Genomic DNA, 25,099 nt, shown 5'->3' with positions numbered 1-25,099 from the left:
AGGAAGTAGAGTTGTAAATATTTTACAAATAACAAATCAATCCAACACTTGGCAGAAAGGAAAATAGTGCAGATGTGTTCTGATAAAAGCCTAAATGGTGGACTATTACTTAGCACAAATTCCCAGAGGCAGCATTCTACAAACATATATCTGTCTCGGCAAAATGAGAGACCAGAGACTACATAAATCTTTGCATGGCTAAGAATACCTTCAGTGGCTGAAAGGAAAGAAAATATTTGCTATTGTACGCAGTTCTTGTTTTCTTTTTTTCCAAAATATACACAAAAGATATACCAAAAATAGTTTTAAGTACAGTAACACATGCATTACATCCTTCCTTTAATATAAAGAAGCTCCTTTTTTCTCTTTATAAGTTAAAACATGCAGGTTAAAATAAGTAACTTCAGTATTAAATTATTACCTAAATTTTCACTTCTGCCATCAACTTAATGAATTTTTAAATGAAGACACCACTTATAGTGTCAAAGGATCAGCAGAAAAACGTTTCCTTACCTTTTTTTAAGATGCGGTGTGGCACTTCCACACAGTCTTGCACCCTCTCTGAAATGGGGATTTTTCTTTGATATAAGTGATCAGAAATCTGGATACACTGCTAGGGACCAGTGGTTAACATTCTTCTCCCAGACTGCCTAGGTATAAGGGGAAAAGAAAGAATTTAATTCACCTTTTTTAAGCTAGCCTAGGAGTATTTTTTTGGTTTCCCTGTTTTGAGAGGTGCTTATAAACTGAGCAATTTCTGTCTGCCACAGGTCTTGTAAATGGTCTGAGATGTGAGATGTTTGCAGTCTTAAAAAAAAAAAAAAAAAAGAAAAAAAAAAGAAAAAAAGATATTGCAACCTGAGAAATTTTCATTAGCTTCAGATTTCCCTCTGAGACTTTCATACAAAATGGTCTTTCTTTACTCTTTCTAACTAGTGAAATAGAAACACTTTCTTATTTTTCCTTCCAAACAGCCACATCCTGCACTTCTAAATCAATTATAGCTCAAGACAAATATGTCACTGTTTTTACTGTAGTTTTGGCTGAAATAAAAATGCAGGTTTTGACTCTAGTTTCTCAATAGGAAAAACCAACAATTCTAAAAATTGAAATGAGAGCTTATAATAACTTTTATTTTACTTCTACCAGAGTATGTGAAAATGTTTTAACTATTTTTCTAGCAACAAAGCATGAAATGCCTTTTAAAATAAAAAACCTATCTTATTACAAAAAACTCAAATTATAGTAATTGATTTGAAAATACTGCAAAATAGGAAAAATTTAAACAGGTGAAAAAACCTTGTAAAATTGCACAGAACAACTGAACCACTTTTTGAACAGTTTTTTTTCATCTGGCTTCACTAGTTACTACTTTTACATTGAAAAAATTGAAACTAATTTTGCAATTTTGAACAAAAGCAGGATGTAAAAGTTCCCTCAAAAGTTTTTGACTCTTAGGAATTTTCATGCTTCATTTTGCATATAACTAAAAGTAAGTATCAGATAGGGATATTGTAGCAAGTATCCTATTCCCGCACAGTTATTAAATAGCATTTGCTGTATTCATTCACAATTATATCCTCAGGCAGCTACAAAGAAGAGTCTTTTGTCCAAACAATGTAATCAGGGTATTGGCTAAATCACGCTCCATTTGAAGACACAAGGATAAGTGTGTTTTTCGACCATGGTCAATCAAACAGAACAGCTTGCAGGCATTTAATTGTGGGGTTATTAGCACCAACATTCAGCTACTGCTGAAGTTCAAGGGCTAAGTGTTGGTGGGCACTCTCAGGCTGCCAGAACAGATAATCTAGATCAGCGCTGATCCTAGCAGAGGCACCTGGAAGGAGGCAAAGTCTGTTTAAACTGAGAAATGAGAAATTAGCACCCAGTTAAATCTGCGCCACTGATAATGTTCAGTATATCTTCAAGTTGTGAACGAAACACAAGAAGGCAATATGAAAATACCCTGAGCTTGTCAGGCCAATTTTTAAAAAAATAAAATAATAAAAAAGGTACTCCTAATGCATATGGCAAACTGTGGTCTTGAACAACTTATTCTTGTGTGTAACTGGGAACTCCAGATGTTTAGCATCTCATACACACACACATCAACCTCAAACAGAATTTTCACATGTAGACTCAGCACTACCCTCTTGTTTATGGGCACAAGGTGCAGTACTGAAAACAGCATGTGCAGTAGTGGTTTGAGCATGGAAAGTCTGTGGCATGCAAAGGATATTGGGTTAGTGTCGTTCTAGCAAAACCAAGCAGGAATGTATTTGCTTTTTCACCAAAAAGCACTCCCAGTAAGCAAATGCAAAGGTCTCTGTTAGTTCACAGCTGTAAGCCCTGCCTGCAGCCAAAAGCCGTTCCCCGCACAGCCTCTCCGACAGCCCTTACCCAGCAGACATTGTGTTGTTAACTGGCAGAGCAGAGAGCATCTCTCAGTGGGACAGGCTGCTAATTTTCACGTGTTTCCCTGCCCTTCCTGCACCTGACTGACTTATGCTGATGGCCGTGGCACCAGCAGACACCGGGAGTTCAATGCACCTGCAATAGCAAGCCTCCTGTAACTGAGAGACTCCAGGTCTATTACCTTGTGTGCATCCCAAGGGGAGCAGTAAATCTACCGGTGGCTGCCGTTATGGAGAGTCAATTTTCATTCTGCTGGTTAAGGTTTTGAAGTATGTGAGCAATAGGCCAAGCTCTGAATTAGTTTATTGTTCTTGAAAATCAGAATCTAAAGGACTTTGAACTCCTGGCTTTAATACAGACTTCCATTGTTCAAGGTGAAAGAAAAACAAACTTAAAGCACAGTCAGTGTTGACAACTAAGCTCAAGAAGCATGCATGGAGCTGCCCTGGCAGCAGCAAACAGAAAAGGTCTTCTTTCTATTTACTAACACCCTTTTTCTTCTCAGGGGAAGAAGCGGAGACAGGTGGATAGGGAAACATCTCAATGAAAAGGAAATCCCTGCAGGCAGGCAGGACAGCATGGAAGATTGGACCTTGAAAGATTATTTCAGGAAACTATTCTATATGGTCCCTTTCCAATGCCTCCATAAAACTCAATGCAAAATTAGAAATATGTATTTCCAGCATAGAAAGCTAAGCAGACACATACTCTGCATACACTTAGGGAAAATTACTGTACCCCACAGTAATAAGTAGCAGACAGAGGCAATGATACCAAACCTCAGAGCCCAAGAAAATCTGACCAAAATGGAAAACAGGAAGCAAAACGTTGCCTCTGCTTCTGAAAGTTTTGTGAGAGGACACAGAACTCTCTATTCTGCACTTCACCTTTTCATAATCAACACTTCCCTCAAGACATAATAATAGTACAAAACTTCAGAACAGAAAAAGGCCATTATAAAAGCAGGTTGCTGAAAATACCTACCTAATGCTAGAGTTACAAGTGGTAAATTGATCAACTGGTCTATTTTCAGTGCCTCAGACAACAGTTGTTCTTGTACATAGTCCACATGGTTGTTATTTTGCCATACAACACAAGACTGGTGGGTAATTAAGCATGGCCAACCATCAAATATTTGTCCACTAAAGGACCCTGCTACATCTTTTCCCTCTGTCTGTTAACTCCCTGTTTTTCTAAGGGCATGTCTCAACTTCTCAGGATAGCTGAGTAACACTCCAAAAGGAAAATATTATGTTCAGCATCGCACAGATAAGTATAACCAATATTACTCACATTATACTTTTTTTCATATGTAAAGAAAGATTCTGATTTAAAGGGGGGGAAAAATTGTTTCTCATCAGACAGAGAAAGCCAACAACTGAAAAAAGCAATAGAGTGTAGAGATATCTTTCAGTTAAAATACTGAAAGCTGTGATTCAGTGTTTTGTTATCACGAGCAGGAAGATGATCCCTCTGTGAATTGTATTGTTTCTTTAGAACCTGGTAGATCATTCTGCACTAGAAGCAGTGTTAGCTCTCATTAATTTTAATAACACCTATAATTTAATGTATTTGGCACACGTACAAAAATATACAGAATATCACATGAATACATTTTTTTCCAGACTAACTGACAAAAGCTTGCGATTAGTTATTAGTTATGGATAGTACAGTTCAGAAAAGCGCTTTTGGCATTGTCAGGCTTAGGAGACGAGTTAGTACTAAGATAGAAGTTGTTTTACTAACAAGCAATAATATGTTGTGATACCAAAGTTCAGCTGTTAAATTCAAACCAAAACCAAAAGAACCCTCATGCACTTCCTTGGTGGCCACTAAAACACACATTTCTCTGTACTAGAGGCTGAGACGGCTCCGTGTTGTGCATCATACAATTCCATTACTTTGGGTTATCATCACTGACAACGCATCACATGGTGTCCACAACTGTTCAAAGCTAAGAAAATAAACAATCTCCAGAGATCATATTAGATCATATTAACAATTTATCATGGTGCTAAACCTGAGTTTTACTCTCTAGCCCCTGCAGGGAGCACAATCCCTAAACATACATGTGCATGTGTGCTTGTGTACACACACACAGCGTGCCGTGGAACAACAGGTTAAGTTTATCTAACACTACTTCCCTCCCAAAGTTTGGACTGTTCAAGGGGAAGGAACACCATCACTGCAATTGCCAGGACTCATTAAGAGAAAAAAAAAAATAAATGCCAGCAGATATGATCTGACCTGCCTTTTCCTAGGCTTTTGCAAGATACACAGTTTTTAACAAAATGCATAGCAAAAGCATCAGAGATTTTTTCAAAAGGGGCTACCATCATATTAATAAGCGCACTTCTCCTCTCATGCAAATATAGTGAGCAAATCACGTTCTTGATCCATATGCAGAAAACAATAACCAAACATGGTGGGCAAAGTGTGTTCTCACTCCTCAGCCAAAATTAAATTTCTTATATGCTTTCTTGAGAGATAAATAAGAAGCTAAACATTCAGAACTAGTAACTAAGAGAACTGCAAATAAAAGAAAGTGTAAAAATCACAGTTAATAAATAATATCTCAAAAAGAAGCACATGAATCCTGGGATAAGAAAAGCTTTGGTAACTTAGCATATCTATTATCATTGACATCTATTGCGTCCTGGAGCTCTAGGATATCATGAAATGTTATTTAATTCATACAGCTGTTTGGTGTTTGAGGGAAAAACACCTGGTAAAAGTATTCAGCTCCCAGTTTTCAGTAGTGGTAGAGGTAGGAGTGGAGACTTCTCCCAGATCTCCTTACACAGCTATTTGCATCCATGCCTTGCAAGGAATCCTCTTCTGAGGTGCAAACCCAAGTAAGAAAATTAAGATGAAAAAAAAAAGACCACAAAACTGAAAAATATCTGAGCTGACTCTCAGCAGTATTCTACGTGCCCATACTTCTGAACAATACCTGTAATAAATGTAACAAGCTAGAAGGATGTAAAGGATGCAAAGAAGACCATGCCAAGCTCTTCCCAGTGATACCCAGTGACAAGGGGCAATGGGTGAAAACCGAAACACTGGAGGCTCCCTCTGAACATCAGCAACCACTTTTTTACTGTGAGGGTGACCAAGCACTGCCATGGGTTGCCCAGAGAGGTTGTGGAGTCTCCCTCCTTGGAGATACCCAAAACCCAACTGGGCAGAATCCTGGGCAACCAGCTCTAGGTGACCCAGCTTGAGCAGACGGGTTGGACCAGATGACTTCCAGAGGTGCCTCCCAACCTCAGCCAGACTGTGCTTCTGTGAAAATGGAAAAGAAGAAACCAGGAAAGTAATTTCTGTGTGTAGGAAATAAAATATTGGAAAACGTTCATATTTTTGTAAAATGTACAAACCTATTTATCATCAGCCAAACAATGACATGAGTAAATAGGATAAAATTGGTTTAATTAATCTTGACAGACTTACAGAGCAATTGCTGCTGACATCGTAATTTTCCTGGGCCAGGGTTACACAATTAAAAAGTCATCTCTCCAGTCAAGGTTGTATCGATAAAATTCAAATGCACGCAAAAGACTGAGGAAGAAGGAAGCTTTGATCTCCCACACTGAAAGACAGGAATAGCCTTCTCAGGAAAACCTGCCAGGTCTTAATATGAACCAAGTAGACTTCACAGGGCCAGCCACCCCCCTGCATGCACAGACACTGCAGCTGTGCACGCCGCTCGCCTCTGCATTCCCTCACTTCCACCCAGCGCAGCCAAGGGCACTGAAGGTTAATTACATTTGCACAGAAGAACGGCAAAGCTGCATCAAAAGACACGGGGGACATACAGACGGGTAAATAAGACTGGGCCCGCACAATATTACTGCTGATGAGGTACAGAAAAGGGAAAACACTCACTTGGGCTTAGAGGGGAGCTTGATGGCACTGCAGTAGGAAAACGGGTGTATTCTTGCAAAGCACCAGCACACCGCAGGACTGTAGCGTAGCCAGAGCATGCTGTAGTTTTACGTTCACTGATGCTGAACAGCAACTAAACCAAAATAAACCTGTCGTTTTCCCTGTGTTGTGGGGTGTTAGAACTTCTTCTATCAGACTATCCCATCCAGCTCCTCAGTCATCCTTGGCTAATCTCAACCCGCCCGAGCCACGGGGAGCTTGCTCAAGTGTGAATTGAAGTGCACTTGATCGCAGTATTTAGTTATACTTACAGTGGCGGAATTTAAGTGTAAAGTGGCAAGGAATAAATGAGAACACAACCTCTCCCTGGGGTTAGGCTTCTCTTCCTCACAGTTTATATGTAACACTGCCTTCAGAAGAGGTAGGGGGTTTTGTTTCTTTTAAAACAATATATCATGTTCTTTCGCAAGGACTACAAACATCTTCAATTAGAAATGCTTCTAATACACTCTGAAAGAGAAAAATGTGAAATAATACCATTTCATTTCATTGCCAAGATCTAAGGTTTTGCTTCTGTATTTATTGTGCCAATTATAGCCTCTAGTGCCCAGAAAAAGATATGTTACTGCTCCCCTTGCAGTACCTTCAGTGATAAGGCAGGTCACCCACTGTTCCAATATTCTTTTATGATGGTAAAAATCCTCCAGTTATTTTCTGTCCAGTTAAAGCACAATTTAAAAACACTGTTCTGTGGTTACAAGTGTCATTCCTGACTATATACCCACACTATTTTCAAACATAGATAGAAGAACTATTTGCAATGTTACATGACCAGCTTCCATGCCCTTTATTTGATCTAAATTGAATTCCGTCCTACAGGCTGACTTAAATGAGCTGTAAAATTGCTCGTGGAGTAGGATCCTGCTCTACAAAAGTAAAAGTAAAAAAAAACTGTCAGAAGAACTTGAAAGAAAAAGAAAAAAAGGAACAGAAAAGCCTGAGAAATTCTCCTTGAGGAATGTCATATCACAAAGTGCACAGGCAGCACAAGCCTCATGGAGTAATGATGCCTAACCCTAGTGTGTATCCAAAAATAGAAGGGAAAGGGAACTTCTCATAACTACCTCCTCAGCCTGTGGAGAAATCCCTAACAATTTGTTTCAGGTACTTGTTCATGTAGAAATAAATTTACCTGCTGCCTGAAGAAAGGCACTATATAAACATAAATCATTAATGAACCAAGTGACCTCACCCTTGGGTAACTAGAGAAGCATAAAACCAACATGCTGTATAGGTAGAAAGTCTTCTAGTCAGCACTGCCACGCACCAGCAGGCAGCCAACACAAGAGCATCCATCCTGATGCAGTAGTAGATTCCTTTTGACAGGCTTTGTGTTTTTATCTCAACCACCACAGGTCACTGGTGGCAAAAAGCAGAAGCTTCTGGGGACAAACAAGTGCACAGTTCAATAATTAACACAGGGATCCCTGTCACATCTTTGGTTCGTCCAAGGCTTTCCTGAAGTGAAGCATTTGACAGAAGTAAGATACATTTTGCTACATTTAAGAACACAGAAATAGTCATTGCATCTAAGCTGGTAAATGATGCAAAATTGTTAACACAGACCACGGTGGTCCAACCTGTGGCTTGCAGCAGCATCTTGGGGAAGATGGGGACCAAAGGTAGAAACAGAAGCTCTGCTGAAGTAAGCACCCAGCTCCTCCAGCCTCACAGAGTGATGGGAACTATCCCCACACACACGGCAGTGGGATCAGTGCAGCTTTTGGGGGTCCTGTTCTTGCTTCTCAGCTTTGTTCCCTCACCTTTCAACACCTGTGACTGCAGCTGCTCCAGCCCAACTCGCTTCCCGGTCCATTCACATGGTAGTAGCATGGAAGACACAGGAGGCAAAGGCTGCCAGGAAAAGGCAGGAGAGAGGGTAGCTGCTGGCACAAAGTCGAACAAGGAAAATGCTTCTCGCACAGTGGTAAAGCTGCTGCTACATGAAATAAGGAGTGATCATAGCTCCCCATCCAGTACCTGTGAGTTCAAGGTTGTGGTGTTTGACAGAGACTTTTGTAGTCTCTAACACTAAAAATTCAGTTACTCCAAAATGCCCTGATAATGACAGGTTTCTTAATGACATCATGAGGACAGCACTCCTTTAAAGGGAATTTGAATGAGACAGGATGGTGATTTTGCAAGACCTTCCAATGACGTTGTTCAAGGCACAAGCATCACCCTTGAGGGACAACAAAAAAAGGCAAAGATTTCTGTGGAAAAAAAAATATTTTAAAAAAAGGAGGAAAAAAAAAAAAAAGGAGAGGTGCCTGCTCTGGCAGAGCAGAAGCAATGTTGTCTCTCGTTAAGTTAGCCAAATGCACCAGTGCCTCACTGGATGATTCTTTGTGGCCAGCAGCTCTGTGACTGACATGCCTTTTTTTTTTTCTTCTTTGTAGAGAGAAGTGACAGAGGGAGCACTTCACTGACGATCTTCATCCTACTAACATGGAGAGGAAACTCAGCTGAGTGTCATGCCTGCTGCATGCAATAATTTTAGCTGACAACTGGTCTAAGCCACCTTTGCTGTACATGTAAGAACTTGTTTTCCATCTAGCTGTACAAGCACCTCAAGTGTCGTATTTTTCCAGCTTGTTCTAGATAGTTTTTCAGCCTGTTCTAACATGACAATTTGACTCTGAAACTGGGGTTGATGGTTACTGGCAGCCCAGTATCTTCATCTTGGTAAGTGTTTTTGCTTGCTATCACATTGTGACTCACATCTACTTCTCCCATACTGATGTATTGTTGCCTAAGTGGTAAAAATGGCACAGAAGGGTTTGTGCTTTCCCCCTCTCTTGTACTTCTGTTATCTGGAAATTAAGAAGTGGGTTTGCACAGAGATTTGGCACTCTTTCCCTGCAAGGAATCTATATGCAAAAAGCTGTGTTGTCCAGACAAGATTAATATTACTTAGTGATAATCAATAGTTCCATCCCTGAAGAGCTTCTAAATTTTGTCTCTCACATATAAAAAGAGAAAAGGCAGAAAACTGAGTGGTGAGGGACAATAATTTCCCTAATTGCTTCTAGATATCTTAAGGATATCAATGCGAATTATGCAAACCTCAAGAGATAGGAAGGGATGAGGGAAGGAAATAAATTGCTGTATGAAGATATGACAGTCTTCTATCAAATACAAGGATATATTGTTTCTTGCTTAGGACTTTCAATGTTTGTTGTGTTTATCTAATGAAGTGCCACATGTAGTGAAAGACAGAAATTGCATGGGTATTTATGAAAAAACAGCTCTGTAAAACTATAATAAAATGAAAAGCCCCAAAGGAAATAAGAAAAATCACTGGAAAGTACTTGAGAGCATTAATTGTATTAAAACTCTCATTTGTGCATATCACGGCTCTGTAGTTTACCCTCGTCTTGGAATAACCCACACAGAGTACCGTGGAACAATTTTTCTTTCAATTCCATGACACTTGTATGAAAAAAATATATAGCTTTTCCAGAAAGCACATGAATACCTGTCCATGTGACAGGTAGAACTGCCCCATATCAGCAGCAAAGTTTCCAAGACTTTTACCAGCAGTGATAAGTACTACCCAATCTAAAATATCTGTGTGCATAAATATGTGTATACACACCCACTCAGGCACACACACACTATCAGTCTTCAGGTTTTTACAACACATTGGGGAAAGCTTCAAAACTCAAAGAATTTTTACTTGCCCTTCACAACTTGATCTAACCTGAAAATAAATACAAACTCCTCAGCATTAATGAGCAGACTTAAATAAAACGGTTAATTGGGCAAGAGACTCTTTACACAGCTTAAAACTAATTAATATCTATTTAACTATCAAATGATGACTTAAAAGGATTAACAGCTCTGTTAGAAACTCTTTTTCCCCCTTCATCTAAGTAGGGGACATATCTTGGAACACACTAGGAAAATGCCAGTTTGGTGTTTGTGGTTATGTTGAATTAAAGAACAGAATAAACAAAAAATATTTTTAAAATCATCTTCTCCCTTCCCCCCCAACTGTAAAACCTTCCTGCTAAGTCTTTTTTCATCTTAAGCAAACATACTGAATTTTCTACAGTTATTCAAAATGTCAGTTTCTGGTAATTGTAGTGAGCTACAACTCCAGTTCCTAGAAAAGATGAATGTGCACTGCTTATTATTCAGTGTCATGCTTTTTCTTCACTTAAATCGCTCTGTCTCCCAGCAAAGTGAAGCAATAGATGAATATCTTTACTGTGTTTATTTTTCAAATTGAAAAATGCATCTTTGCAGAGGCTATTCTCACAAAAAGGAAGGTCTATCAGATGTAAAAACCTTTTTTAAAAACAACTAATTGTAAAATGAGTTATTCTTTATTTTAATAGGAATTTATTAATAGAATAGATACCATAGCATTTAATGGATTCTTATCAGATGCTTTTTCTAATCATAAATTATCAGAAAAAATCCTCTGGTTGAAGTTTGTTGTGAACACCACACATTCTATTGAGACAGTGACATTTTAAAGCAGTTTAGATAGCCCTTTTCAGGTATGGCTGGTGGTGAAACCTGTCACCACCTCCAGTGTGACAGACAGAAAATATATGTAGAGTGAAAGAAATGTAGCTGTGAAAGTATAGCATAGCAACAGCAGTACACGTTCGTCTTTGCTTTCTGCATTTTGATACACTGAACAAGTTTCCACCCTGGCAGATATTTTGGCTTACCTGGAAACTTTCATGTTTTCTCTCTCCACATGAAAAGTAGTATGGATTAGGAAGCCTTCCTATGTTATTTTTCAATGTCCTAGGTTACGATTGCTCTAATTATATGGTTTGTATGGGATAATCATGAAATCTTTTTGTAAGTTTGAGAAGCACTCGACATGTTTTTGGAACTGCTGCTATCCCAGCAATAAGAAGTTGTGACAATCCTATGGATCAGTGCCGTATTTCTCATACTTTTCTGCAACAACCTCAGAAGGGCATCTTTTCCAATGAGATAGTAGAAGGTAAATACGTCGGCTGTCAGCAGCAGAGACACTTAAATCCTCTCACTTTCCCTCAGTGAGAAAGTGCCTAGGGCATGAGAATGGGCAGAAATTTGGAAAAGAACCCATTCAGGTAGCATGTCCTGAAGGGAGATGAAAGGAGATGGGAACAAAGACTGTTGTGATAATTCCATCAACCCTTGTGCCCTACCTGGCATTTCCAGCAAGACAACAAGAGACCACTGCTTCTCTGGAGGAGCAGGTTCTCCTGGTAGAGCTCAAAGACCTCAGGGAAGCGCAGCATCAGCTCCATCCCCACTGTTACAGGGCCAGGTCACATCTCGCAGAGTGTGAGGTGGAATACGAAGCAGGATGTTTTTTGAGGAATTGGGACCTCATTTAGTTGTTGTATCAGGATGCTTTTTGTGTAATTAAGAAGCAAGATAAATTTGTGTGAAGCAACCAAAATCCTGAGAGTTTTGAAATGTTTATTGGATGGCTGTTTGTGTATTGGATGAGCCTGGGAAGAAAGGGTTGGGAGGAAGGTGGTTTAGGTTTTGTCTGTCTTTCTCACCATCAAACTCTATTTTTAATTGGTAACACATTAAATTAATCTTCCTTAAGTCACGACTGTGTTGCCTGTGACAGTAATTGGTAAGGGATCTTCCTATCTTTACCTTGATCCACCAGCTTGGTTTTTTCCCCTTGTTTTCTCCCCCTGTCCTGTTGAGGAGGGGGAGTGAGAGAGTGGCTGGGTGGGCAGCTGGCTGAGGTCAGCCCACCACAGTTTTTTATTGATGGGCAAAAGGTTCTTCACTGCCAAGGAAGTATTCCAAGTGTAGATTTGCTTTTAGTTCTGCCCTTTTAAACCCAGAGATCCCAATTCTCTCTCATAAGACTTCCAGTGCATGGATCTAGTATTTGTCTCTGTCTTCTTTTCTGCCCTTTTCTGAAAGCAACACAGGGATTATTCGGTGCTATCTTTTCTCTAGGTCAGTATAGCAAAATTAAAGTGATACTGGGCACCAAAAAGGACCCAATTACAAAGCGTTCTGCTAGATGTTCAGAAAGAGTTCAACAGTTTGGTATTTGCGATACCAGTAAGTTTTCACATCAAAAAATTAAAATTGTTGCAATTACTTCCTGCATTTATTTCACTTCACTATTTCAGCATATTGCCCAATGCTAAATAATTTCTTGGTGGTGCTGGAATGACCAAATGCTTACTATGCTTCTAGGAATTAAGAAATCCAGCTGATGTAAGTAGTTAGATTTGAGAGAACTCTATAGGAAATAAAAAGTTAGAGGAGCTTTAAAAAAAAAATGAGGAGGGAGCCAATGGCAGCTACAGAGACCTCAATGGCAGCTGCAGAAGCTGCATGTATATACTGACAATGGGAAACATGGGGGGTCTGCCATGGAAACAAAAGCAGGTGAGCTAATGTAGTAGCAATGCTGATACCCTGCGGCAAGCAGATAAATCATTTGGCTAAAATTGGGAATGTTCTTTTCAACATCTATTTTTAAATAAAATGTCTAAGAAGCTTTCACAAGATATTTGTATTCTCTATTTCAGTTCCCAAGAAGGACCAAAATACTACCAGAAATGTTGGTCCCAGAATATTGCTGCCAGGATCTCAGAATAGAATTCCAGAAAATTTTACATGAAAGCATGGAGTGAATGGTTCCAGCTTGTTCCATCTTTGGTTTAGGTTCAATAAGCCTAAATAGCCAGTCTAGCATGCATGCCTAAGGCAAATGCAACTTCAAATCTTTGATGAGTCCATCTGCCCTTGAAATTAAAAAAAAACCTATTCTCTGCACTGGAAAAAAAAAAAAAAAAAGTGTTGGAAAATACTCAAAATGTTACCAAAAGACAGCTTGAGAGGGTCTCATTCATTCATTTGTTTGAAACAAAAAAAAAAGCCATCTTAGAACTCCTAAGTTTCAATAGCAACACAGATAGTTTAAGAAAAGATATGCTGACAAATGAAAAGAATATGGTCTTCCCCGACTGTTAGTGTGGCTGTTCTCCACTTAGATGTAAAAGCCTAAGAATTTGTCCACAGCTTACAATACTAGTAAACCAAACCAGATAATACTGTTTGACATAGCAGGAACAGAGTCAAACTCTTAGTTTACATAAACAGCTCTGTGTATTCCTATAGAATGCTACAGCCTGTGTCATACAAAACCTAAGAATTACTGAATTGCATCCATCCACCCTAATTTACTGCATTAATTTTCTGTCAGATAGCATCACATTAAATTGTGGGAAACTGCAGTAACATTTCCATGGTCTGGTTTGAATGGAACCAGTGGACGTGCTCTGTGCCAGTCATAGGCAAGCAAAGCATGCTTTGCTTGCTTGGTCTAACCAGAATCATCACACTTCCCTCTACCCAACATGACAGTACTCATCTTCATTTTTCACCATGCATCCGTGGCATAGTTTTTTCCCCACATTGCTAGGGACTTACTGTTCAGTCAATGATGCCAGTATCTGTGATTAGTTGGCATAAAAATGACAGATCCAGAAGGCTGCAATTCCTTTTTCCACAAAATGGATGTGACAGGTAGTGGCAGCAGGACCCACCCTGCACTTAAGACATCTGGGACTTCTCCACTTATTATAGCAATTTGTTTCACAATTCTGTAACCTTCCTTGCTCGGGACACTGCTGAGAGGAGTGCTGACTCCACACTGTACAGCAATGATATTCCAACACTCATCTTCCAAGATCTGAACAAAACCAGCAAATCATGTCACACTGACTGAATATATTATTGTATAAAAGAAATTGGGATGCAACTTTTCCAGGTAAGCGCCAGTATATTCCATGCAGAGTTGTTAGGATTTTTTCTTGCACTTTAATAGATAATCTTCTAGAAAACAAGCAATTGGAGAGAGTGCTAGATTCTCTTAAATTTAACAAGCCTTCAAGCAACTTGTACAGAAGCTTAATACATTTCTATAGAGGTCTGTTTCGTGCTATTAAATTAATACATTTTTACCTAGAAAAGGAGGGTACTTCACTGAATTGCATTTTAATCAGGAAAATACAAGATTTCTCAATTCTATTACAAAGGCAAAACTTTCCTGCCAGGTTTCCTCTTGCACCTGAAAGAAAGATTCTCTGCTGATTTTATGAGTGAAGTTTCTTCCTACAGAGGTCAAAAGTTTCATTTAGTCAAAGTCAATCATCACTGAATGACCACACTGCTCTAAATTCATATTTAGTGCTTCATTAAGGTGTTAATTTCCTCACAGAGAGGGAGCCTGCCGTGGTTTAAGTATACCTGTGGAAACAGGGATTTATTCATAGACCACAAAGGTGAAACCCAACAAATGTTCGTTAAACCTGGAGCATGTGAAGACTTCTGATTTGAAGAAAAATGGTGAAATAGTATGAATTCTAGGGACAGACACATCCTCAGGTGACAAACCCCAATCTGCCCTGCAGCACTGAGAGCTGGGATTCAAAGGCCAGACCTTCAGCCTCGTTTGCTAATTATAATGGGACAAAAAAGTCCCCTCCAGAATGCACAAGGTTTATACACAAGTTACAGGGCTTTAAGATTTTTCACTAATAATTTGACTTGAATCAAAAGAGAAGAGGAAGAAACATAAAGATACATGCACCGGTGTTAATGTACTCATAGAGTTCAGGTGGTGGCTGGATTGGACAAGTCCATTGCAGTAGTCTGATTTGAAGCTAATACGTGAAAGCGTATGTTTATGCCTTAATAGCATGGGGGCTCAGTTTTAGCCTTTTGTTGCTTAAAAAAACCTAAACAAAATCCCTCATGCTTTTTCTGAAATGGATCTAGAAGATTTCTCTTTTATAAAATTCAAAATGCCCACATGCGCAAGGTACACAGTTGTACCTTTTAACTGAATGACAAGTTACTCCTTTAGGTGTCTTTACTTTAGAAATTGCACCCTCCTGGCGGTACGGAGTATCTTCGCTTGGCACGAAGTTATTCATGGAGACCAAACTTTGAAGAAGTGCATTAAAAAGCTTTCTTTCCCCTGGAGACTTGTCCAAAGGGATTACATCCATCAAATGCATTAAGGAACAGTCAAATATGTTCCAAACATAAGCTGCATCTTTCCAAAGAGTTTAGCTGCAGCCAGGTTATTTTAGCTCAAGTTCCTTGTGCCGGAAAAGCTTCGTCTCCTTGTCAGAATTAGCCACCTAATTTTGGAAAGTTCACCACAAAAACAAAGGGAACGTGTGAAATTGCAAAGGAGGTGTTATCACCTCTATTCAACAACAACAGGCTGGGATAGTTCCCTTCTTGTCAAATTACTGTAGCTTCACACAGAATTTTAATTTAGAAGCAGCTATTTGGATCCTACAGGCAAGTAGGACTTAGAATTATAAATCCATGAAACCCTGAGCAAGTCTCAAATGTCAGCAAGCCACAAGTAAATTACTTCTCTCTGCTAAGGCTAGTCTTGATAGACAATTTTTATTGGTTTATCTCATCAAAATACATATTATAGATGCCTTTTAGAGTGCAAGGAAATAACCCTGAACAAGGGTAGTAATATAAGAGCAAATAGTTGCAACTCCTAAACCTAGGTTGTTACAATGTAGGCTAATTATTACCTATTCTGACAAATGGTAATTGTTCAATCTTTTTTCTTTCCTTCAGTGGATCCATTCTCTTCTCCTTCACCAGCTGCTCACCTTGCCCCTGGCAGACTTGGTGCCTCCCCTCCACTGGCATACGACCAAACAGGTAGAAAACCTCCAGTAACGAAACCAAAAACGGCAACAAGCCATGGGGTAGGATGGAGCCAGGGAAAAAAACATGCACATTCAAGTTTTTAAAATGCTTCCCTGCCTTGCTTCCAAACCAGTTACCATAGTGCTTACCAGGCAAATTAAACAAACCTTATTTAATTGGAGACTTGCATTGTTATTTCTTAGCAGATGAGTGAGGCACAGAAATGAGCTGTTCCATGGACACAGAGTTGTTCTCACAGAAAAATTATTCTTCAACAGTTAACTGTGTTATTTTATGCTATATTAGTTAGAATAACTTTTTATCTGTGGCTTTGGTAATAAAATGCCATTAAAATATTTTGTACATTGACTACAGTCTGAAAAGAGAAGGGGGAAAAAAGTCTGGAAGGTGTAGGAAGCAAATTTCAATGCTAGAGCATAAAGCAGTATTGGGAGACAGCTCTGCTGAGGCCTCTGCTTCAGTGCAGCCCATGCACAGCTGCACTCACGCACCATGAGAACTCCGAGGAAGCAACTGCGGATCTTGTCTCTGGCGAGTATCACAAGTACTATCTAGTAAATCCTAACTGAACGTGCACAAGCTGCAATCTCCAGATTTGGAAAGGGAATGAGCATCTTGCTAGGTTTTTTTGAGGGCAGTAGAAAGAGGCACAACACCACATCTTGCCCCTTACCATATTTGACATCCTGGCTCCAGAGCACATAGGCTTTCCAGTTTAAATTATGAAGCATCTAAAAAAAAGGCAAAAACAACTCCCCGATACCCAGATTCAATTCCTCAAAAGTGAGAAGTCAGTTTCTTCAGAAACATTTCAAAATAATCCTCAGGACTGAACAGGCTGGGTGGAAAACGTCAACCAGGGCAAGCAAAGTTGTATGAAACCTTCTTGTCATGACAGCTTATGCAAAATTAAGTGCGTACCTGTCAGGACAGGAGCAGCCAGAATATTGCAGACTTCCAGGAAGAAAAGAAACCTCTTTGAGACTTGCATCCAGTGTTCAGACATAGCTTGGTTACATTGAACCAAGTTCTGAAGTGATCCTTCTCTTCTGGTTTTTAAATGAAGAGCTAACATTAGGATAGGTTTTTGGGTTTTTTTTTTTATTTAAAAGAAAAAAAACAACAACCTCCAACCTAGATCCATATTTCATTTTACCAGACCCCTGGGGAGGAAGGGTCAAGAGGAAGGAAGAGGAGACTACAGTTAACAGTTTCTGTATTGGACCGTACTGGATGAACCCTTCTCTGCTCTCTGAGCCAAATCTTTTCAAAAACATTTACTGTTGCTAAAACACTTACCTTTTTCAACTATTTTCCTAAGTGCTTTAAGTTTGACTTGTTTCCAGTTCTAAGTAAGAGTAATTAAATTTTTCATACCAAACATTTCCCAGGAGTTTCCACTACCTTCAGCTCCAGAGGCTACAAGCTCGCCTTGGCAGGCACGAGATATTATCAGTGCTCCTTACTTGGGCTGATAGCAAGCTACTTCTGTCACCTCATCTTGAATTAATTCTAGCTATCATGACAGCAGCACCTGGAAACAGCTCTCCCCACAGAAATCCCCAAATGTACCCTCAACAGTAAGGGTTTAGCACAAGCACATTCATCTTCATTACTGGAAACATCATAGGAACTGCGGCACTTAAAGACACTATGGTAGGGTATTTTAAACAAGAATAGCTCCTGGGTGCAATAAATACTTCATGCTCACATGAGCTGCGTGCCTACAAATCAGATGCGGCCCACTGAACCATCTGCTTTCACAACAGCTTCCAGCCGGTCTTTCTCACCGTGGCGCAGCGCGGGCTGTGCCACTCCCCAAAAGATTTGGGATTGAGCTAGATCCCATAAAGAGAGCCCTTAGCAGCTGGTACGTTTAAGACCCTTTCTGAACTCTATGTCAAATACTCGACAAATTACTGCGTCCTGTAACTGAAATTACTGAAGTGGAAAAGACATTGGGTAAACTGTTAGGATAGCGTTTGTAGGTACCTCTAAAGTTTACTTCTGATGAGAAAGTCAGTTCTTCCTGCAACTGAAATAAACTGTCCTCCTGTCTTTATTCCCGATGTGATGTTGCACAGCTCAGACAAGAACGGGGCTTTCATTCCATCACCTCTCAGATAACACTGCAGGAAATGTGACACAAACACCTCTGTGCTGACTCACTCATGCACTGTGTCAGATGTAGGGATGCACCCAGCTGCCTTCAGCTTCCACGGAGCCTAGCAGAGGGCTAACGAAACTTCACAACATTACAAGGCACCTGCCTACTCTCTCTAAGAGGGTCATGGCCAAGAACTGTCCCCAGTCCCAAGCTGTGACATTGGCAATGGCTGCAAAAGGCTGTTTACAATGTGATGAGATCACCTGGGAAGTTGTCTGTGAGAACAGAGACTAACCTTACACACCTCTGAGCGGCTCTGTCAGGTGATGCGTCACTCTGGTATAACACTGCTAGTATGAGAAGCTGAATGGCAATGACAGGACATCAAGGACAGGGTGTGTACCATGACAGAGGCAGGAAGGCAGACAGCAGTCATGGCAGCACAAACAGCGAAACATAAAGGTAAAATTCTTCTAGCTCCCAATATTCAGCTAAGTCATATGTGAACTTAGGTACTGTCTCAAAACTTCCTTCAGGTCAGAAAACTCAGGGAAATTTGTCTCAGGTGAGTTTAAACATCTAAAACATCACAAATGACTGTTCAAACCTAATTACAACCTAGGTAGAATTACGAGCTAGATATCCGCTTCCGCTAGATTCTGAGCTAACTTGTAGCGAAGTTGCGGGACTTCTCACTGGAATAGAATACACCCTGTTATTTCTCCTCTCTTAATACTCCAGATACCCTCTGGTGTCTGAAGGATCTGCTATCAAGACAGAATTAGACTGACAAACCTTTGACCCTTTAACATTAAATATTAAAAGTGGACTAGAATGCCACCTTAGATGCCTTCAGTGCTATGAATAGATTAATAATTATTTTGTACAAGAAAGCCTAGCTATTTCAGCAACAAACCATTTCTAGAGGTAACTATATTTTCTTCTTCTGTATCAACTATCAACTAGATAACTATTCAATTAGAAGATTCAGCACTTCCTCCTAGGTGAAATCAAATCTCTTATATAAAGCCAGCAAGCAGCAATTCTACCAGAGCATCATACAAGTAAAACCAGAACAGGTACCATTAATGGCTCCACTACAGTGCATAAAAGAGAAAATATTTTTCATCTAGGTGCTGCATTTTGGATTACATCTATGCTATGAAGTTTGCCAGTTTTAAGAAATAAGAGTAACATCTACTTCTCTAAGCCATAAAACCATACAGCTAAAGCCTTTCCTCGCTGTAGTATCACCATTAATTTTGGAGGGGGACAAAACCTGTATTTCCAATAGTTCCACCCAGTATTTTCCAACTACCTACACATAGCTGATGAAATTCAAAAGACCCCTTACTCTCAAAAAGGACTCTTAACTACCCTGGTGGCTACCAACCAGAAAACAGGCAGTTTAAATAATATTTCAAAATAGGAAGGTCTTTTCAGAATGCTAGACAGGTTCTTAACCACTTGGCCAAAAGATATCAAAAGAAACTGTATACCCAGATCTCCACATCTTACAATGATGATCAGGATTTTTCCTTTTTCGCAAACCATTACTTTGTTTAACCCATTAAATGTGAAAACTAGCACACTACCTTCTGCCGACAGCAAGAAGAATAGGTTTTAGGTGTTATAATTTTTTTGATACATTATACTGCTTCTATACCAAGACCTAGAAAATGTTTGCACTCATGTACATACCTGCATCTTTACTCACCTACTAATATCTCAATTTTTAAAACAGAACAGCGTTCCTAAACAGTGGTCCCTAAGTAATAGCATTTTGATGGTGTCTGTCGCCAAAGAAAGTTGCAGACAGCAAGTAAAGGAATGTAAAGCATGTTTAGCAATACTGAGCTGCTTTGCTCACAAATGTGCCACAAGTGTCTGTGTCAGCACTTCAGACTTTTCAACGAAACAGTTGTTTGACAATATTGCCAATTTTCCCCTGCACAAACAATTTGAAAAGCGAAATGCCCAAACTGTCCTTATTACATGCCTCATCACAGCCTGCTGGACAACAGGCTATATTATTTAGCACTCAATGACAGCACTTTAAAATACTCCGTAGCAGCTCTATTTTCTAAAATTCTTTTAAGAAATTTCAGTAGTATTTCTTAGTATAACAGCATGTAATTCCTATATGACAGACCTGTGTTTTTCTACATAAAGCAATCTAGTATGTTGCTGAGAAGAAACAAGTCAGCCTTTTCTAGGCTACCCAAGCCTTTCAAGGTCTGAGGGCTTGCTATACCACCGCTGGGCAAATAGCAATAGGGGAACCCTACATTAAAATTTGGAAAAAAACCCTAAATAACTTTTCAAGCAAAGAGATAGTTATGTAGGAGGTCTATTGTTTTTCAGGCATTCAAACGCATCCTCCTTTGCCCCCTTGAGCAAACGGATTTTGCACATTCCCTGTGATATGTGTAAATTCTCTGAGCAAACAATGCTGAACCCTTGTCTGGTACAAGGAACAACCCTTTTAAAGAGTAATGCGTTTTCATTTATCTTGGGATTCTAAATGGAGTGAGGTTATAATATCTTAAATATTTCTACTACCCAAATGAATGAACTTCAGGAAATTGTCAGCTATGCAGCTACATCTATTACAGGCAAAGGCTGAACACCCCAGTCTGGAGAAGGCTTGAGAGTCTGGGATTTGCTCATTAGAAGAATCAAAGACTGTGATCCAGAAATTGGGGATGAACCAAAACTTTGTATCAAACTTCACCACTCTCTTAAGCAGGCCCCTCTAGCTGAAAGAGTTTCATTTGTTAACCTGTGTTGAAACAGCCATTGACAGGGCACATTCACAAGTGGCAGACACAGTGTTTTAAAAGAGAAAGAAGGAAAAAAACAAATGCCAGAGGAACAGATTCCTAGCTGAGTGGGTGGCAGCACACAAGCAGCACAAGCCTCTGCTGTGGAAGAGAACAGAGCGATCTCATGGTAGCTAAAGATGTTCTTATATGCGTTGCCATGAGTAGCAAGAACACGTAAGATTTGATCTGCAAATTCGAGGCCTATACAAGAGCTTTAAGTGCTTGTCTGCTCCCAGCTCTAAGCACTCCTCAGTGCATCAGCCAGGTTATCACCAGTCCAGAGTCAGTTATGAAACTCCAATCTGGCCGCACCACTAATCCTTAACTTGCAGGGAAGGATTACTACCACAATGTATCTAAGCATTTAAAAGGTGATGCAGCAAGAAAGGAAGCAAACCTAATCCTCATGTTAGCGGCTTAATTATTTTTAGAACATACCCTCATGCTGCTGCTCTGTCTCCTGCATGGAGGTACCATCTCACATCTTAAAAGAAGTGGAGTTACATTAGCACGACCATATGCTTTGAGGAAGGCTTGTCAGCTGAGGCAGAAAACTGCTGCTTTGGGTTCTGGAGGAGGATTAAGTCTCTGCCAACCAAAATCTTTGTGTATGTGTCTGTTCTGCACCACACAGTGGGACAACAGAAGAGAAACCCCAGATTCTGTAGTGCGGTAAAACTAAAGCAAAAAAGGGAAGGGCAGGGAGGTTCTCTAGAAATACATCAGTCGTAAGAGAAATGTCTTAATAAAAAAGTTAATTTAAGATAATGGCCAGCTTGGATGAGAACCACTATGTATCCACTGGTCATGGGGAAAAAAAAAACCACCACAAAACTTCCCCACCAATACCCCCCCAACATAAAAAAACAAGAATCTGGGGGGGGGGGAGGGGGGGGGAACCAAAACCACAATATCTGGAAGCAAAAAACTTGCAACCTGTTTTAAAGATGGAGTGTGATAAGTTCATGAAAGCAATACATGGCATAATTGCCCATGACAGGAGTGAACTACAGTGCAAAGGCTAAGGCAGGCAAAATGCCACACACTGAAACCCCAATTATTCCTACATAGTACCATCCAAGTTGTGTATTGAAAACATATGAAAACTGAAGAAAAAAAACCCCACCACCCCAAAACCTCAACAAATCAACCAGAAAGTAGGAGTATAGACATTCTTTAGAAAAAGATGGTATTTGAGCAGTGTCCTAAAGGAACCACCAGTAATCCCAACTATACTGAATAGACGCATGCCATCTTTCTTGGCAAACACTGTGCACAGCAAAGTGGTGGCTCATGATGCCAATACTATGGCAAGGCAAAAGGCTGAAGCTTCTCTGTGCACAGCAGCCAAACGCCTTCCCCAGCAGCAAGAGAAACCCTTCTGCAGTCAACCACTCTGCCTTTATGCTTTTACTGGTAATTGCCTCACACTAAAATAATTCATATTCTGCATGTACTGACTGCATTGTAGAATGTTTAAGGCATGATCTTGCTCTGATGCTTATTTCAAGCCTCAAAGTAACTTACTCAGACAGTTTTTCTGTGCTGTTGCCAACTAGGCTAAGCAACAGGATTCTTAGCTGGTCCTGCAGAGCCTGTTTAGGCAAAAGGAGACTCTTGCCATCTCCTGGGGCTCTGCACCAAAACAGTATAGCATTCCCTATATCATTCTGTTATTTGCCATAATAACATGAAAGAAAGCAAACGCATGCAGGAGAAAGAATTTCACAGAGTATAGTCATCATGCGCAAATTCTATATTCTTCTCTATTTGTTTGAAGGCTAGAAAGTCAAGCTATTTTAGAGTGATAATTGACTTCTATTTCAGCACTGTAAAGAAAAGAAAATGTCATCCACTGCGGGTAATTAATTGTATTACATATTCACATACACCCACATTCGTTTGGAGCAGGAAAATACAACTCTCTGACAGCTATGTTCTCCTAAAAAATAAACCCCCAACAGATATATTTAGAGATTCCAGATGATCCTAAAGAAACCAGATCCTAATTTCAAGTTACTGACTAGTACTGGACACAATAACCTTTAACAGTTTTCTTTATAGACATTTGTCGATAAGCACACCAGTTTTTGCTTCCTCACTTCATATAGCTCAGCCCTTCAATGTCGTTGAGGTCCCTGAGTCAAGAAGAATATGGCCTGTTCTGTGTTTTGGGGGATTGTGGTCTCCAGTTCATTTGCAAGAACCCCTTAGGAGTTTTTCACATCCAGAGGGAAGCAGCTCTTGATGTTTCTTATGGTTAGAAAAGAAGGCTTGGAAATAGAAATATTACTTAAAAGGTAAGCAAATAAACAATGATGTCAACTGTTGTTACAAAGCTAAACTGTCATGCTATATCCTCTTTATCTTTCTTTTTTTTTTTTTTTGGATGGGGGTAAAATGTGTTTGGTATGCAAATTTTAAGAGAGTAAAATTGATACTATACCTGCAGCTTAGATTTCTTACCAGACTTTCCATAATATTGTATGAGATTCTGAGACTCCTGGCATTAACCTCCATTCTCATTAACACTAATGTTAACTATGTTTCCCCCCATCCCCTCAACAGCTCAATATCACAACAGTAAGTTATGATACTGCAAATGAAGAGCAAAGGCCCTGCCTGCTCCTCTAATGAGCTGCCAGCTCCCCAGACTCAGCGTGATGTTCTGCAGTCTCTGGAGCACACTGGGTCACCGGGCCTTCATGCATGGAATAAACCTTTGTCTGTACAGCCAACACCAAACAGCATCTTACCTACTAAGGGGCCAGGAGTTTTACTACTATTAGTTTATCATGAAAGATAAGGCAAAACACAATGACAAGTTCCACTTTTTAACACAGAGAAATGATTATTTTTAAAGTTCTCAGCCTTGGTCTGCTCTCCACTATTTGCAAAGACACTGGTGCGTAAAGGCCACCCCTTACCTCTGCCTAGGAGCAGAAGTTACCATTTTCCTTTTCTCTAGGTGAAGAGCCAGAGCACCTTTCCCCAGGTCCTTAATTTAGCAAGTCCAGCTATTTCCTTTGGAGCCACGAGACAGACACTCTGTCTAAAAAATAACATTTAAAGTGACAGTAAATTTATAGCATTGAAATATAAGTAAAAATCTGTTCTCGAGGCAGCCCAAATACATGATCCTGCATAGTTTTTTTCTGTCCTGCTTTCACCACACATTGCTATCCAGTGGAGACAGCTCCAAACGGGAGCACTTGGAAAGGCCACAGCCCTGGAAATAGGCACACATGGCAGTCCTTATCTTCCTCCTGGTTGCCTCCCACTCCTTCCAAGACCCTCAAGTTCCTGGAAGCGCAAGGAGGAACCAACCTGGTCACTGAATAGCAGAAGAGCAAAAGGGCACTAAATTCTCCATTTTGTGCACAGACCCAGTGCACATGTTCTTTTCTTTCTGTAGGGTCAGCAGCAAACAGCAGCAGGTTCTCCGTGCCCGCCGTTGTGGGTACCCAAGAGATACTGTAAGATTTACATGGATGGGTAGCAGCATCCAAACCTTTCTAACACTACATCTTCAAAATTCTTTCTTTCTATAAATCAGGAAAATCTATGGTTTAAATTGAAGGAAAATATTAAAGCCAAGAATCATGCTAAAATTTCACACAACAAATCAATCTTTCCTTCAAGGAAAGCCATCTGGTCTTTAATCTCACCACCACTGCAGCCGGACCTCAGAAGGTATCACAGATCCAGACGGCATTCTTCAGTGTGGCAGAGCTGGGCAACGTTCTGGGCAATACTAACACATACATCACTGTTTGCTGCCCAGCTTCTCTTTCACTGAACCTCTGTGCTGCGTTTCCCAAGCCTGCTACAGCACAGATCATGCTTTGTTTGCCTGCCTAAAGAAACCCATCATGCCAGCTGACATATAGAGCCCCCCTTCTCTAGTTCCTGGAAGTCCACAGTGCATTCTATGAGAATAAAGTAGAACGTTAAGGATAAGAAAGGCAGTAAATTCCTGTGTCCCAATAAAATGAGGCCCACAGAATTACATTCTTGAAAAAGATACACAGATCTATTTACTGCTCAGAGACCAGTGCTTTAGGGAAATTCATAAAATCATCATATACTAACAAGG

The 25,099-nt window shown here is 40.0% G+C and overlaps 1 protein-coding gene across 2 annotated transcripts in view; it reads right to left on the bottom strand.

The window, feature by feature from the left end:
• The window catches only part of CRACD (capping protein inhibiting regulator of actin dynamics), a 132,077-nt gene that overhangs the window by 69,693 nt on the left and 37,285 nt on the right, over window positions 1-25,099 (bottom strand). For both annotated transcript variants that reach the window (XM_055703265.1, XM_055703259.1), the window contains exon 2: window positions 514-650. The gene's annotated coding sequence lies outside the window, so the exon portion shown is untranslated. The remainder of the gene's footprint in view (window positions 1-513; window positions 651-25,099) is intronic.

Source organism: Falco cherrug, chromosome 1, assembly GCF_023634085.1.
Source record: "Falco cherrug isolate bFalChe1 chromosome 1, bFalChe1.pri, whole genome shotgun sequence".
Taxonomy (NCBI): domain Eukaryota; kingdom Metazoa; phylum Chordata; class Aves; order Falconiformes; family Falconidae; genus Falco; species Falco cherrug.
The sequence above is the reverse complement of the archived record's forward strand: the minus strand, read 5'-3'. Positions and strand labels throughout refer to the sequence as shown.